The sequence below is a fragment of the Pinus tabuliformis genome, chromosome 5_2, assembly GCF_031772625.1.
Source record: "Pinus tabuliformis cultivar Carrire ecotype Pingquan chromosome 5_2, CPIR1, whole genome shotgun sequence".
NCBI classification, from domain to species: Eukaryota; Viridiplantae; Streptophyta; class Pinopsida; order Pinales; family Pinaceae; genus Pinus; species Pinus tabuliformis.
This window is the reverse complement of record NC_142306.1, coordinates 232,032,009-232,050,465: the sequence shown is the minus strand read 5'-3', so window position 1 is coordinate 232,050,465 and position 18,457 is coordinate 232,032,009.

Below are 18,457 nucleotides of genomic sequence, written 5' to 3'. Positions count from 1 at the left end.
TCATGTTCATCATTGCTATCATCCTTATAGGAGGATTGAGAGTGGGTACTTATCAAATGAGTTCAAGAAAGCCAAGCCTCCTACCCTTGATGGAGAATTGAAGAAATCGGAAGATATAGAAGCATGTTTTCTTGGGTTGAAGTTCTTCGAGTTTCATGGTTATACAAAGAATATGAAATACATTATAGTTATTTTCTATATTAAAGGGAAAAAATATATCTCATGGGAAGATGTAAAGTGTCTTAGAGGCATCAACACAAAGGAGTTGAGTTGGAATGAGTTTAAAATAATTTTCTGAAAGAAGTATTTGTCTGAGAGATATTATGATGCAAAGGATAAGGAGTTCTATGAGTAAAATATGGGTTTCTTGATAGATGAAGAGTATACAACTAAATTTATGGAGCTATTGAGGTATGTGTGTTACATCAAGGATGAGACGACAAAGGTTCAAAGATTCATCAGTGGACTGCCATTAGAATTTAAGGATCGGATTGAGCATGATGACCCTTGGTCATTGGAGGAAGTAATCAGGAATTTTAAGCACTGTTGTGAGTAGTCAAAGTGTAAGTATGATCCTGTAGGTTTTAACCCTGTACAAAAATTACCTACATGCGAATTCTAAAACATAGAAAACAAACAATGTGAGAGACTAACAGATAAAACACATATACATAGATATTTTCCCCTAGATCCTAAAAACGGGACTACCAACTTGATTTTTCATTCTATTCGTTTCAATGTTACAATACATATTTATGCATGCCAAAGAACCCGACACCATGGACTGAAAACCATCGCATCCAAAACCATCGTGTCCAAAACCATGTGAGAAAACCATCACAAAACCATAGGTAGGTATGCCCAACCTAATATAGGATCCAAAAAAAATTTCCCTGGGGCGTCGCCCCCATCAAACCTTCCTATGACCCCCTCGTTGCATAGTCAGTGCAACGAAGGGGGGGATCTTCCCCCCCGCCGTAAACTACATGGACTAGTCGTGGAAAGAATATAACACAACCCAACATTCTCCCACTTGTTGTTTTCTTCCCACAGGAGGCCACAAGAGGGCTTATTCATTTATCCAGCCCTGTGTTGTGGTGTACAAGAACCCTCCATTTCATAATTTTTTACACAAAAAACTTTACTTAGAAATGGGTCCCCTTTTAATAAACTTAATAAATTAGTGATTCGATAAAATTGCTTGCATGGCATTAAGATTATAACACATGAAATCCCTTATCAAAAGGCCCAATACAATAGAACTCCTATCTAAAAAAACTTTTGATATGTGAAATATCATTTTGAAAATTCATCATAAGAAACTCTCTCATGCGATAAAGCAATCGAAGATCGCATATTGCAATGAAAAAAGGATGCACTCAAAAAAAGGTCCTCATTAAAACCTCTGATCCGATAATGTAATCACAATTGGTAGTCGGAGGTATCACACAACACATAGCGAGGAAGACTTAAAATACCCTGATTGCGATATTATAAAGAAAGGCACTCATTTCAAGGAAACCTCGTTAAAAGGTATTGTTTGCAAATATAAATTTTAAAAGCAATAAACCAAACTATTCGTATCCCACCTTATTATATTTTCCTTTATCATGATCGAAGCTATTAGTGTGAAGCGCTAAGCCCGACCCATTGAATCTCCCGATTGCAATCCATGATTTATCATTGATCACTGATCAAGGAAATCTAAAGACATGCTTGGAAGGATCATTAAGCATATGGCCAATGCGATGGGTAATTATGACATTTATTTACTACGATTGGTAGATATGATGGTTATTAATGTCACTGTTAAGGGTGTATCCTTCAAGGATTTCACCTGTGGTGATTCTTAATTACATTTGGCTTATCATATGTGAATTGCCTTAACTGTTTTCATTCCATATTAGCTTTCAGCACAAATATTTCTCTTTTATGTTTTCCATTGTCTGTGCAAAGCTACTCTAAGCTTATGAATCTGAAAAATATGGGAAAGAAGGTGAAGAAAGCAAAGGCCCCTGTCGTAGTTAAAGAAACAAGCCAACCAGAGCATAATAAGAAAGGATTGATATCAGATACGACTTTCCTTGGTTTAGGAAAACCAAGCTGGGAGAGCGTCTATTATTTACTAGAAGCAGAAGAGCCTAAAGAACTCGAAGAAGAAGCTACTACAGATTCTACAAGCAAATCAGAAAATACATTGAAAGAATTGGCTTGCTCATTCCTACATAAGATAGCAGTGTGTGCCAAGGTTTTGCCATATAATGACATGGTCAGATGGATTATTGAAAGCATTGCAACTATAGACAGGAAATTTAGTACAGCTGAAGGAAAAGTGTTCAGATCATTTAGAGCAGAGGATCTCAGACAAATGTATCATTTACCCAAGCCAAAGAAGTATTATAATAAAGCATTTTTAGAAGCTTTTGTGAAGGAAAACGACATTAAATCATACCCTATTAGGCAATGGAGACACTTCCCAAGCAAACACAAGTATGAGACATCGGGTATGTACTCTATAGATTCATTAGCCTCTCCTTATTATTATGCTGGCACATTGATGTGCAGACTCTTCGGATTCCATAATTCTGCTAGGTTCTCTATAGATATGGTTCCTTTAGTGGAAGCTGCAGTTCATGACTATATCATGGACTGGGCAAACATTCTATCCGACAAAATGTCCACCGAGATACTTGAATATAAATGAAAGAGGTCTGTGGTTTCCCGAGTGATACCTCATTTTTACTTCAGTGCCTATATTATGGACGCCATCTGTTTTAATTCTGAATACCCCATTCTCAGATGGAAATGGACTCCCCAAGATCCCAATCCCGTTCACATCTATCACAAAGAGCTATGGAAGGCCCATTATAAGAACCATTTATATAGAATTTGTAATGGTTTTATTCTTCCTGTACATTACTCCTTATTCAATAATCCTACTCCTAGGATATCTGAGGAAGCCGCAATTGACCTAACAGTAGTGGGTATTTGGTTTGGAGAAGAGAAATTCACCTATATAAGGCTTTTCAGCAGTCTCACTGATCCTCATGTTCTTCCTCTATACATCCCCGATAAACTATTGGCCTGGGAATTAGCATATCAGATAATAGTTGCAGGAATGTCAAAGACCCTTAGGGATTCCAAGAAACACATATGGCCTACATTTCCCCTTCAGTGTGACACCTTTCCCCTGCATGATTATAAACATGCAGAGAAAGAGGCTGAGAAAATCAAGTTGTTAAATCTTGCAACTATTCCAAAAAGGCAGTATGGCCCTTAAAAGGTTGCCTAGAATGTTACCTCTGAGGCTAAAATCACCAGATTTGATCATGAAGAGGATAGCTTTGATGACTTGTTTTCTTCAGTAGAACTATTTTTCCAGGTCAAAGGATTGGCTAAGACTAAATTGGGAACAGAAGGATTAGAAAAATTCAATAGGCTTAGGGCCCAAAGATTGGAAACCCTACCTTTAGATTTATTAGCTACAACCTCAACGGTTCAACCACAAGGCCACATTGAACAGAAAATCACTAAGAATGCTCTCGAAATGGAGAAGGTTCCTGAGAAGAAGAAGACACCAGAACAGGAGCAGAAGCAAGTAACAGTTAGTGAACCCCTTAATACACATATTAATGTTGACCCTAAGTTGATCAAGGAATGGGAACAATTCGATTCTATCACTAGTAATCCAGAGAACACCCAAGGGTTCACTACACCAAAGGTTTCTACAGCACAAAAAATAGTAGTTGAGTAGTCGACACAGTTCTAATTTCAAGAACAAGCGGCCCACCCAAGTTCCATAAAGAAATTGAGATCATCCCTGAAAATCCCATTGATGATATTGTTTTCCATGTAGAAAAGATACCACCACTAAATTTCTTCTACAACCCTAAGCATAGAGATGTAGTTAAAAGACAAAGGAAAAAGAGGAAAATTGATCACTCTCCTCTTTTGACTCCTCTGATGGAAATTATGAATGTGTGATGGAGGGAGGAAATAAATCCCTCTGAAGATTTAACCAAAATTTCTCATTATGCCAGAGCATATACAACGGCAATAATAGATAAGGTTTCATAGGTTAATCATTTATTGAAAGAAAAAGATCAGGTGATCACTCAGCTAGAGACACAATCGGTAGAGTGGCAACAAAAAATAGAGAAGCTTGAACAGTAGTTGGCGGAACAGAGACAACTTAATGAGCAGTTGAATGAGAAATTAATTAATGAAAAGAAAAAAATTGATGAATAGGCCATCCTTAAGAAACAAGAGTTATCCCAAGAATTGAGCAAACTACAGCTATTGAACGAGCAGGTGAATAAATCGAAAGAAGAGCAAATCACTCAAATGAAGGATCAAATAGAGAAATTCAAACAATATCCCAAGGTAGAAGAATTCAGAACTGAAGCCCTAGAGATGACCAAGGCTCTATCTCAGTAGTTGGACCTTCTGTGATATCTTGTTGGTTGTTCCTTTATGTGATATATCAGTAGCTATGATCAATAAGTCAGTAGATGCAAGGCTTGCGCTAGAGAAGGCAGATGAAAGCTTAACTAAGTTTCTATCTTGGCAAGATTGAAATGAAGGAAAAGTTGCCAACCTACCAAAGATACACCAGTCACATAAATAAATTCTATTTTCTAAATGGGAGTCTCAGTTAATGAAAGCTGAGAGAGCTACATCCAGATGTAGATCAACGACAAATAATTTGATTGAATTAATCAACAATAGTATGTATTTATGTAATCTAATAATAGAATTCTCTCTAGTCAAACTCCCACAGGTAAAAGCATTAGAACAATAGTGGAAATAGGAGCTAATGCATAGAGAAAAACTGATTGGAGGCATTCACAACTTAACATGGGAAATGTTTTGGTTTTGCCTTGTAAAACCACATAGTTAGCGAATGGCTATGAAGTGTCTCACAGATGTGATCAATCACATGATCCCTGAACTTTCCGATGCCACATTTGCATCTCAGTTAGACTCTCGTATGAGTCAGCCACTAGGGGTCCAGCCAATGCTTTCCATTTTTCAACTCCGATGACAAGAAGATAAGCTGATTCAATGAATCCTTTCAACCAATTGCAACACTGCTATTTCAAGATGAATTCCATATTTTTTTTTTTTGGTTATACCAACGCATAGCATATTTCTTTCATACTTTGTTATCTTTCTAGTATTTATAGACCCTTCCATGTTTTTACAAAGGGTCCTCATTTTTTATATTAAGATTTAAGTCAGGAGTTGCACTACTGTGCTTCCGATATATTTATTTTTAATAAAAGACTGAACCTGAATTCTGAATTTTGACAAAGAAGGATTTTATGAAATATGCACTTTTGCTTCCTAAGAACATATTCTCAAATTAGAAGACAGAATTTGAATGTGATTCATATCAGAGGAGATCTAAATGCATACTGTACTACTATCTATGCTTTCGATTTATTTTTCTTTGTAAATTAGCATTTATCAAATTTTCTATTATTGATGTGTATATGTTTCTACGAAAATTCTTTAACTTTTCACTATTGAATGTTTTTTGAATTGTCATCTTTCATATATATATGTCAATGGTATATTACGATCAATGTGATAATGTTATAATTATTACTTTTTTCAATTAATTGAAAAAAGTAATTATCATATGAATGCATATTTTTATTTATGAGTATTTCATCTTCATGTTTACTTGTCAATAAAAACAATCAAGAATTGTACTAAGAGAAATAATTCCTGGGATAGATTAGTTATCTTTGTATATTTTTGCATTTTAGAATAGAGCACTTATCATTCCCATTATATATTACCAACCAATCATCCATCAACTCATATATCACTGGGAAACTAGTCCCATTACATCCAGTCAGAGCCACCACACCAAATGGAAAAGGAGCTACTTTAAGGTCTGGACCGGGTGGTTTTCCCCGATGTTGATGCAGCGATTTTAGAGGCATCAACATTTATGGCACTAGAAAGAGGGCCTGAACTGTGAATGGCGATCAAATCCAAATCTATAGCCCATTCTTAGAGTAAATCTCCCTCGACATCACCTCTGACTTCTCCCTCACATTCTCAATCTTCAATTTCTAAGCGAGAAGTTGAGAAAACAACAACCACTACTAAACCCAAAAACTCTCAGATAAATGCACTCTTGAACATCCTGAAGTTCAGTCTTTAATTCCTAAACTTCAAGGATTTTCAATATCACCACAGAAATCTGAGTTATCTCAAGGTAGTGTGACTTTGTAATACATTCCTTCCCATCCTCTTACCAGACTACAGAGTGAAAAGCTTGGTATTGAACCTACAGAATTCCCTCTGCCTAAAAGAAAAAGAGCAAGGAAGACACCTGAAGAGTCTGATAGTGAGACTCTTTCATCATCATCATCCATTTCATCTTCTCCATTGCAAAGTCAACCATCCACTCCTCCACTCCATATTGTTGTTCAACAGGGTACTGGAACTTCAACATCTTCTTCCCAACCACTAGGAACTTCATCTGCGCTTTCCTCTATTAGTAGCTCAACAATGGCTCAAAGACCATGGAACAATCTAGGGGTAGTCACAATGCCTACACCCTTGAGTCAATTGCCAGCTCATCCCGAAAAATGGCTACCAAAGTTTAACCCAGAAATGGGCATACTAGTAGAAGAACATATAAACAATTTTATGTTGTCAGGAAACTTAAAAGGAGTAACTGAAGAAGATGTCCTTGTTAGGATTTTCCCATATGCTTTCCAAGGAGCAGTTGGTTCTTGGTATTTTTCATTACCATCAAGATCCATTACTAGTTGGAACATTTTTCAAGAGCAGTTGTTGACTAAATTTGGAGATGATAGGTCAACAACGACATTAATCAACGATCTTTCAAATCTCAAAACTGAACCAAGAGAAATAGTCAAAGTTTTTAACTAAATATTTAATAAGCTCTTGAATAAGATTCCTACTACATCTAAACCTAGTGAAGAGGTTCGAAGTGAATGGTACATATCAACCTTACCTTATAAAATAGCTATCTTTGTTGACAGAGCTGCAAAGCCCACTTTAGCAAAGAATATGAAGGAAGCAATCACTATCAAAAAACATATCATTGCCTTAGAGAAGAAAACTGTCATTGAAGAGCGAAAGTCCAAAAAGGTCACTTTTAAAGATGATTCAAAGAAGAAAATGGCTAAAGATCCATGATATGGAAGGTCTACAAAAGGTTTTAGAGACTATGTCAAATGAGATGGTAGAAATAAAAAAACAAGTAGTCAAGACCTCCACTAAGAAGCCATTTAGAAAACTTCAAAAGACCTGAATCAAACACACCTAATGCTATATCTAATGTAGAATCAGATCTGGAGAACGATGAAGAGTAAGATACAATATTATCATCTGAGGAAATTGAGGAAGAAGAGGTTATAGAATGTCATGGTATGTGGGACTTCATCTTGCCCAATTCAGGTACTGAAAATGAACAAGAAGCTTTACCAATAAGTACCAGGAGTAAAGGAGCCGTAGAACCTATTCAACCAACTCAAAAGAAGAAAAATATGGGTCCTACTACCAAAGATAAGGTTCTCACAAAGAAGTCTACAGTAGTGCCTACTCAAAATCAATCATCATCTTCCAATGCACCTTCATAATCTAAGACATTAGTAGTTGCTAACTCTATTGATTACAACATCATTGAAGACATGAAGAAAACTAGAGAAAATATCTCTATATCTGAGCTTAGCAAGCTCAAACATCAACAGAAATTGTTGCTCAAAGAATTAAATGCGGTACCTTCTTCTCCTCTTCCAAATGCTTTACTGTCCAAGGCAGCTAATGGAATAGGTAAGCCACCATCCGATAGAGTAGAAGCTACTGATGTTGTGTTGATCAGAGACAGATCTAATTCTCATACCCCTCCTTTTCTCTTGACCTATGAAATCTACAATAGAAACTTGCATAATTTCATGATAGATTCATGGGCATTATCAAATATAATGCCAGCTTCATTCTGTTCAAAATTGAATATTGAGCCTCAAAAATCTGTAGTGCATATTGTTCAGTTGGATAGAACTAAGGTACAAGTATTGGCGGAAATCAATTCAGTTACTATTAGGTTATCAGCTGATCCAAGAGTAGTTCAAAGAATTGATATATTGATTGTTGACATCCCTGAATTTTATGGTTTAATTCTAAGTAAGAATTAGTCTGAGAAACTCCATGGTTACATTTCTACCGATTAGTCTCATATGTGGCTTCCCTACAACGGGAAGCCAAATCAGATCCAGATTGATTGGGAGAAACATATGACTCATATTGTAACAGAATTTGAGAAAGAAAACCAACCCATAGCATTCAACAATAAAATCCTTGGAAACTACTCATCTGAATCATTCTTTGGTAATTTTAATTCTCAATAATCACCATTCTCAGTTAATAGTTTCACATCTAAAATAGAAAATTTTTCTCATACAGATACATCAAGGTGTGTTAATATTGCCGAGGAAATTGTAAATAAAACTGTAGATAAACCGATATTTTGGTCTTTATATTTTGATGGTTCAAAATCTAATGACAGTGTAGGAGCAGCATGTATTTTAGTTAGTCCTGAAGGAGAAAAAACTATGTTATCCTGTAGACTATAATTTGAGTTTACAAATAATACTGATGAATATGAGGCATTGATTCAAGGACTTTATAAAGCAATAGGCCTGAAAGTTCAATATCTTAAAGTATTTGGTGACTCTGCAATTTTTATTAAGCAAGTAAGAAATACTATACATTGCATTTCTAGTCATCGTAAACATTATCAGTCTTTGGTTCAAGACCTTATATCTCATTTTCTAGCATTTAGTATTTCTCCCATTCATAGATCTCATAATGAAACAACTGATTTACTATCCAATGTTGCTTCTAAGCTCCTTCCATCTGAGGATTACAGCCCTGATAGATTTTCAATTAAATTAATTTTCAGACCATCGATTCCAGACAATGTTACTAACTAGCAGGTATTTAATCATGATGACGACATTTTGAATTTCTTTACTTCTGATAAATCCTATGATGACTAGATTATTGATGAGAGTGACCATGATCTTCAAATGAAGCAAAGACTTGAGGAAAATTCTATACCTAAATTAGTAGTCAAGCTTGAGGATCTATATGATATCAAGGATAGGTTTAAACAAGTTACTAATTCAAAACTTCAAAGTTCTACTTTGAGATTCGAATTAATAAATCTTGGCACTAAGGCCAAACCACAAATTATCAATCTGGGAGTAGGACTTACTTCAAAAGAAAGATTTTCTTTTATAAGATTTTTGAGTAGATACAAAGATGTTTTCTCTTGGAATTATGATGACTTAAAAACATATGATACTTCTATCATACAACATACAATTCTAATGATATCAAGAGAAACCAGTACAACAAAAATTGAGGAAAATTCATCCAAACCTAGAAAGTCAGATTAAAGTAGAGTTAAACAAACACTTGAAGGCTAAGATAATTTTTCTTGTTAGACATTCAAAGTGGGTTTCTAACTTAGTGCCTGTTAAGAAAAAGAATGGTGACATTAGAATTTGCATTGATTTTAGAAATCTTAATAAAGCTAGTCAAAAGGATAACTTCCCACTACCAACAATGGAACAAACTCTTCATTCAGTAGCTGGTTCTGAATTAATGTCTTTCTTAGATGGTTTTTCTGGATATAACCAAATATTGGTGCATCCAGATGACAGACTCAAAACTACTTTCAGGACTAAATGGGAAACATATGCCTACCAAAAAATTCCTTTTGGATTGATTAATGTTGGGGCTACATTCCAGAGAGCAATGGATATAGCATTCAAAGGCTTAATTAATAAATCGGTTGTTGTCTATTTAGATGAAATTATTGTCTTCTCCAAGAAAAGAGAAAATCATTTACATGATTTGAACCAAATCTTTGAACGCTGTAAAAGGTATGGGATTTCATTGAATCCTAAGAAATCATTTTTTGCTCTTGACCAAGTTAAACTCTTGGGGTTTATCATCTCAAAAGATGGTATTTATATTGATCCAAATAGGATCAAGGATATTTCTGATATTCCACTTCCACATAATAAAAAATCGATGCAATAATTTTTAGGTCAAATAAATTTTGTAAAAAGGTTTGTTCCAGATTTTTCACAGATTGTTTTACTATTACAGACCATGATGAAGAAAAACTCAGTGTTCAAATGGGGGTATAAAGAAAAAGAAGCTTTTGATACAATCAAACAAACAATAATAAATGCTCCTGCATTAAACACTCTCAAGTTTTCCAATCTTTTCATTTTATACACATTGGCATCTGATACTTCCTGTGCAGCTGTGTTGACACAAATCAATGATCAAAACATGGAGGCACCCATATCATTTTTTAGTTCAAATCTTCAAGATGCTGAGCTTAATTACTCCGAAGTAGAAAAGCAAGCCTTCATTTTGTTCAAATCCATTAAAAACTTTACGCCCTTCCTCTTAAAGACTCATACAAAAGTAATAGTCCCTTTTTCAGCAGTGAGACAATTGCTAGTCCGAAGGGAATTGGAAGAGAGGAGGCCAAAAAGGGTTACAAAATTACAAAAATATGATTTGGACATTAAACCAGCAAAGATTTTCGAAGGTCAAGGATTTTGTAGGTTGTTAGTAGGAGCTTCTAACATTCAGGAACATGAAGGTTCTAACAATATTGAGGAGATCATTGAGATAAGTACCATCAATCCTGAATCTCAATATGCAGATTTCGTATTTTATTTGAAAGATGGATATTCTCCTTCTAATCTTTCCTATAAAAATAAACGTTCCATAAGACTAAAAGCTAAAAAATTCAAGATTATTGATGATGTGTTATTTAGAAGGAATTATGATTAGGTTTTGTTAAGATGTCTTGAAAAAACAGAGGCACAAAAGGTCTTGTAGGAATTACATGATGGTCCAGTAGGAGGACATTTTGGAGGTGATACAACAGCTCACAAAATTATACATGCTGGTTATTATTGGCCCACGTTGTTTAAAGATTCCCATGAATATGTAAGAAAATGCAAAATGTGTCAGATTGCTAGTGGAAGACAAAGGAAGCCAGCCTTTCCTTTGCAACTAGTCAACATCGAACAAGCTTTTGAACAATGGGGGCTAGATATCATCGAAAAAATTATTCCACATTCATGCAAATAGCACAGATATATCCTTATAGCCATGGATTACTTTACAAAGTGGGTAGAAGTAATTCCTTTGAAGGTAGCCAATTCTGAGGCAATTATCAACTTCGTAGATCAGCTCATCATTACCAAGTTTGGCGTACCTAATGCTCTCATTTTCGATAATGCATCTTATTTCTCTGGAAATACCATACTTGAATTTGCTATTAAAAGAGGGTTTAAATTTAAATACTCTGCAAACTACTACCCTCAGGGTATTGGCACAAGTCTTTAGTATTTTCACTATGGGCAAATCGTATAATGTAGAAGGCCTCAATAGGAACTTCTCCATTCAATTTAGTGTATGGAAAGGAAGCTATCATACCAGCCAACTTAGCACTCCCGTCACTAGCCTTAGTGCAGTTTATTGAAGAAAATCCCTCATCTTCTATTCAATTGAGATATAATTAAATCCTTAAATTATAAGAACGGAAAAAGCCAGAATAACACATGCAAAGCATCAACAAGTTATTAAGTCCTCTTTTGATACAACTTCCACTAGCCCAAATTTTTTACATATTGGTGATCTTATTTTGAAATGGGGCAAACCCCACAAAGATAAATGTAAACACACTAAATTTCATAAAATGTAACTAGGACCCTTTCAAATCATCGAGAAGATAGGCCCATCAACATTCATATTGCAAGATCTATCAGGAAAGAGAGATTCTCTTCCTTTCAATGGGCTTATCTTGAATAAATTCTTTACTTAAGAATGTAACACCTTATTTTTAAATATTCAATTTGTGTGAATTTGTGTGGATTTGCAGTTTTGTTTGTTTGCTAGAAAATATGGTTGGAAATAGCCTTCTATTGGCATTTACTGTTTTGAAAGTTTCTTAAAGAAAATAGTATTAATATTTACTTTTGTTGGATGAAAGCCTTAAAGGAAAAGAAGTAAGTTCTAGAGAATTAGATATAATTAAACTCTGAAAAACTCTTTTATTTTTGTAAGATATTTTCAAACCTTGAAAATACTGTAAATCATTCCAAGATGTTAAAACCTGAATGAGGTTATCTATAAAAAGAAAAGGCCTATCCAAACCTAGCATCTACAACTCTTACACTGTCATCCATGTTCTTTTAAGGAGTAAATCATTCACCCCATCCACAAAGATTGTGATTTTCCAGAGTGTAATTCTAAAATATGTTTGATATAAAAGATAAGGGGTCTCTTTATGAGCCTACTTACCATGATCATAGGGAACTGATTAAACTAACATTACCAATATTGCATATCAAAACAAGGTAATGGCTTATAATTATAAGACAAAGGGTATCATCATGAGCCAGCTTGTTTAGTTCAATTACAACTAGTGAATGGCATTTTCAATAAATGGCCACCAAACCAGGACAATGGCTTTTTATCTTTTAAAATAAAAATAAAGAGGATGGAAAATGCAATAAAGAAAATATGTGGAAACATATATTTTTGGATTTACTCTTAGAAATTATACTCTAAAATGGATGGGACAATGAATGATAGAATGGATAAAAGGTAACCCTGACGGGACTATAAACGTTTGCTGGCAGTAGAGGCTCTACCTATGACAACAGAGTCATTATATAAGCTAAGTTGAGGAAATCTTCTTGTTTTATCTTTATCAACCAATCAAGGCTTAAATAAACTTAGAATTTTTTTATTTTCAAGAGGAGAAAGAGATTACAGAAACATTTTTTTCATTATATTCAGAGTTCATGATTATCTAGTTGTCCTTAGATTTTCTCTATACTCAAAGGTTTTCAAGTAAAGAAAGTTAGAATATTGCATTACTTTCTCAAAGATAACTGTTTCTTCCAGTGAATCACGAATTGTTGTGTTGTACAACAACCCCCCATTTCTTAATTTTTTACACAAAAACCTTAATTAGAAATGGGTCCCTTTTTAATAACTTTAGTAAATTAGTGATTCAATAAAATCGCTTGCATGACATTAACCATATAACACATGAAAGCCCTTATAAAAAGGCCCGATACAATAGAACTACTATCTAATTTTTTTTTGATAAAATGTGAAATATCCTTTTGAAAAGTCATCATAAGTAACTCTCTGATGCGATAAAGCGATCGACGATCAGATATCGCAATGAAAAAAGGATGCACTCAAAAAAAGGTCCTCATTAAAACCTCCTATCTGATAACGTAATTGCAATCGGCAGTCGGAGGTATCACACAACACATAGCGAAAAGGACTTACCCTCGATTGCGATATTATAAAGAAAGGCGCTCATTTCAAGGAAACCTTGTTAAAAGGTATTGTTTGCGAATATAAATTTTAAAACAAATAAACCAAACTATTCACTGAACATATCTTGCCTTATTATATTTTCCTTTATCGTGATCGGAGTTATTAATCTGAAGCGCCAAGCCCGACCCATTGAATCTCCCAATTGTGATTCGCGATTTATCACTGATCACTGATCGGGGAAATCTAAAGACACGCTTGAAAGGATCATTAAGCATATGGCCGATGCGACGGTAATTATGACATTTATTTACTATGATTGGCGGATATGGTGGTTATTAATGTCATAGTTAAGGGTGAATCCTTCAAGGATTTTACCCGTAGTGATTCTTAATTACATTTGGTTTATCATATGTGAATTGCCTTAACTATTTTCATTCCATATTAGCTTTCAGCACAAATATTTCTCTGTTATGTTTTCCATTGTCTATGTAGAGCTGATTGAATCTCCCCATTGAATCAGCGATATTAGTCTGAAGTACTAAGCCCGACCAATTGAATCACCCGATTGCGATTCGCGATTTATCACTGATCGCTGATCAGGGAAATCTAAAGACACGCTTGAAAGGATCATTAAGCATATGGCTGATGTGACAGTAATTATGACATTTATTTACTTGATTGGCGGATATGATGGTTATTAATGTCATAGTTAAGGGTGAATCCTTCAAGGATTTCACCCGTAGTGATTCTTAATTAAATTTGGTTTATCATATGTGAATTGCCTTAACTATTTTCATTTCGTATTAGCTTTCAGCACAAATATTTCTTTGTTATGTTTTCCATTGTCTATGCAGAGCTACTCTAAGCTTATGAATCTAGAAAATACGGGAAAGAAGGTGAGGAAAGCCAAGGTCCCTGTCGTAGTTAAAGAACCAAGCCAACTAGTGCCGAATAAGAAAGGATTGATATCAAATACGACCTTCCTCGGTTTAGGAAAAGCAAGCTGGGAGAGTGTCTGTAATTTACGAAAAGTAGGAGAGCCTGAAGAACTTGGAGAAGAAGCTACTACAGATTTTACAAGAAAATCATAAAATACATTGAAATAATTGGCCTACTCATTCCTACACAGGATAGCAGCGCATGTCAAGGTTTTGCCATATAATGACATGGTCAGATGGATTGTTGACAACATTGCAACTATAGACAAGACGTTTAGTATAGCCGAAGGAAAATTGTTCGGGTCGTTTAGAGCAGACGATCTCAGACAAATGTATCATTTACCCAAGATAGAGAAGTATTATAATAAAGCATTCTTCAAAGCTTTTATGAAGGAAAATGACATTGAATCAAACCCTATTAGGCAATGCAGACACTTTCCGAGCAAACAAAATCATGAGAAATTGGGTATGTACTCTGTAGATTCATTAGCCTCTCCTTATTGTTATTCTGGCGCATTAATGTGCACACTCTTTAGAGTCCATAATTCTGGTAATTTCTCTATAGATATGGTTCCTTTAATGGAAGCTACAGTTCATGGAAATATCATGGATTGGGCAAACATTTTGTCTGACAAAATGACCACTGAGATACTTGCATATAGAAGAAAGAGGTATGTGGTTAACTCGGTAATACTTCCTTTTTACTTAGTGCCTATATTATGGACACCATCTGTTTTAATTCCGAATACCCAATTCTCGGACGGAAATGGACTCCCCAAGATCCCAATCCCATCACATCTATCACAAAGAGCTATGGAAGGTCCATTATAAGAACCATTTGTTTAGAATTTGTAATGGTTTTATTCTTCCTGTACATTACTCCTTATTCAATAAGCCTTCCCCTAGGATATCCGAGGAAGTAGCAATTGACCTAACAATAATGGGTAGTTGGTTTGGAGAAGAGAAATTCACCTATATAAGGCTTTTTGGCAGTCTCATTCATCCCCATGTTCTTCCTCTGTACATCCTCGATAAACTATTGGCCCGGGAATTAGGATATTAGGTAATAGTTGTAGGAATGTCAAAGACCCTTAGGGATTCCAAGAAACACATGTGGCCTACATTTTCCCTTCGGTGTGGTGCCTTTATCCTGCATGATTATAAACATGCAGAGAAAGAGGCGGAGAAAATCAAGTTATTAAGTCTTGCAACTATTCCAAAAAGGCAGTATGACCCTAAATTTTTTTCCTATAATGTTACTTCTTACTCTGAAATTGCCAGATCTGATCATTAAGAGGATAACTTTGACTACTTGTTTTCTTCAGTAGAACAATTTTTTTAGGTCAAAGGAACGGCTAAGACTAAATTGGGAATAGAAGGATTAGAAAAATTCAATAGGCTTAGGGCCCAGAGATTGGAAACCCTCCCTTTAGATTTATTAGCTACAGCTTCAACGGTTCAACCACAAGGCCACATTGAACACAAAATCACTAAGAATGCTCCTGAAATGGAGAAGGTTCCTAAGAAGAAGAAGAAACCAGAACAGGAGCAGAAGCAAGTAATAGTTAGTGAACCCCTTGATACACACGTTAATGTTGACCTTAAGTTGATCAAGGAATGGGAACAATTTGATTCTATCATCAGTAATCCAGAGAACACCTAAGGGTTCACTACACCAGAGGTGTCTATAGCATAGAAAATAGTAGTGGATACAGTTCTGATTGCAGGAATAAGCAGCCCACCCAAGTTCCATAAAGAAATTGAGATCATCCCTGAAAATCCCACTGATGAAATTGTTTTGCAGGTAGAAGAGATACCACAACTAGATGTCTTCTATAGCCCTAAGCATAGAGTTGTAGTTAAAAGATAGAGGAAAAAGAGGAAAATTGATCACTCTCCTCTTTTGACTCCTCAGATGGAAATAATGAATGTGGTATGGAGGGAGGAAATAAATCCCTCTTAGGATTTGATCAAACTTTCTCAGTATGTCGGAGCATATACAACAGCAACAATAGATAAGGTTTTAGAGGTTAATCACTTAACCTCACAATCGATAGAGCAGCAAAAAAGATAGACTGAGTGAGAGGCACAATTGGTAGAGTGGAAACAAAAAATAGAGCAACTTGAACAACAGTTGGTGGAACAGAGATAGCTAGACGAGCAGTTGAATGTGCAATTCATTAATGAAAAGCAGAAAATTAATGAACATGCCATCCTTAAGCAACAAGAGTTATCCCAGACATTGAGCAAGCTACAACTATTGAATGAGCAGGTGAATAAATCAAAAGAAGAGAAAATCACTCAAATGAAGGATCAAATAGATCGATTCAAAGGATATCCCAAGGTAGAAGAATTCAGAACTGAAACCCTGGACATGACCAAGGCTCTATCTCGATAGTTGGACCTTTTGTGTTATAATATCTTGTTGGATGTTTCTTTATGTGATATCTCAGCAGCTATGATCGATAAGTTAGTAGATGCAAGGCTTGAGCTAGAGAAGGCAAATGAAAGCTCAACTGAGTTTCTATCTTGGCAAGATTCAAATGAAGGAAAAGCTGCCAACCTGCCAAAGATACAGGAGTCACATAAAGAAATTCTATTTTCCAAATGGGAGTCTCAGTTAATGAAAGCTGAGAGAGCTACATCCAGATGTAGATCAGTGACAAATAATTTGATTGAATTAATCAACAATAGTATGTATTTATGTAATCTAATAACAGAATTCTCTATGGGAAAACTCCCACAGGTGAAAGCATTAGAAAAATAATGGAAATAGGAGCTAATGCATAGAGAAAAACTGATCGGAGGCATTCACAGCTTAACATGGGAAACGTTTTGGTTTTTCCTTGTAAAACCACATAGTCAGCGAATGGCGATGAAGTGTCTCACAGATGCGATCAACCACATGATCCCTGAACTTGCCGATGCCACATTTGCAGCTTAGTTATACTCTCGTATGAGTGAACCACCAGAGGTCTAGCCAATGCTTGCAATTTTTCAACTCTGATCATAAGAAGATAAGTCGATTCAATGAATCCTTTAAACCGACTACAACACTGCTATTTCAAAATGAATTCCATATTTTTATGTTTTGGTTATACCAGCGCATAGCATATTTCTTTCATAGTTTTTTATTTTTGTAGTATTTATAGACCCTTTCATGTTTTTAGAAAGGGTATAATTTTTTGTTTTAAGACTTAAGTCAAGAGTTGCACTACTGTGCTTTTGATATATTTATTTTTTTATAAAAATCTGGACCTGAATTCTGAATTTTGACAAAGAAGGCTTTTATGAGGTGCACTTTGGCTTCCTATGAAAGTATTCTCAAATTAGAAGACAAAATTTGAATGTGATTCACATTAGAGGAGGTTCAAATGCATACGGTACTACTATCTATGCTTTTGCTTTATTTTTCTATGTGAATTAGCATTTATCAACTTTGCTATTATTGATGTGTATATGTTTCTACTACAATTCTTTAACTTTTCACTATTGAATTTTTTGAATTGTCATCTTTCATATATATATATATATATATATATATATATGTCAGTGATATATTACGATCAGTGTGATAAAGTTTTAATTATTACTTTATTCAATTAATTGAACAAAGCAATTATCATATGAATGCATATTTTTATTTATGAGTATGTCATCTTCATGTTTACTTGTCAATAAAAGCAATCAAGAATCACACTAAGAGAAAGAATTCCTGAGATAGATTAGTTATCTTTGTATATTTTTTCATTTTAGAATAGAGCACTTATCATTCCCATTATATATTACCAACCAATCATATATTAACTCATATATCACTGGGAAATTGGTCCCATTACATCCAGTCAGAGCCACCACACCAAACGGAAAAGGATCTGCTTTAAGGTCCGGACCAGGTGGTTTTCCCCGATGTTGCTGCAGTGATTTTAGAGGCATCAACATTTTTGGTGCTAGAAGGAGGGCTTGAACTGTGAATGGCGAGCAAATCCAAATCTATAGCTCATTCTACGAGTAAATATCCCTCCACATCACCTCTGACTTCTCCCTCGCATTCTCAATCTCCAATTTCTAAGCGAGAAGTTGAGAAAACAACAACCACTGCTGAACCCCAAAACACCTCAGATAAATCCACTCTT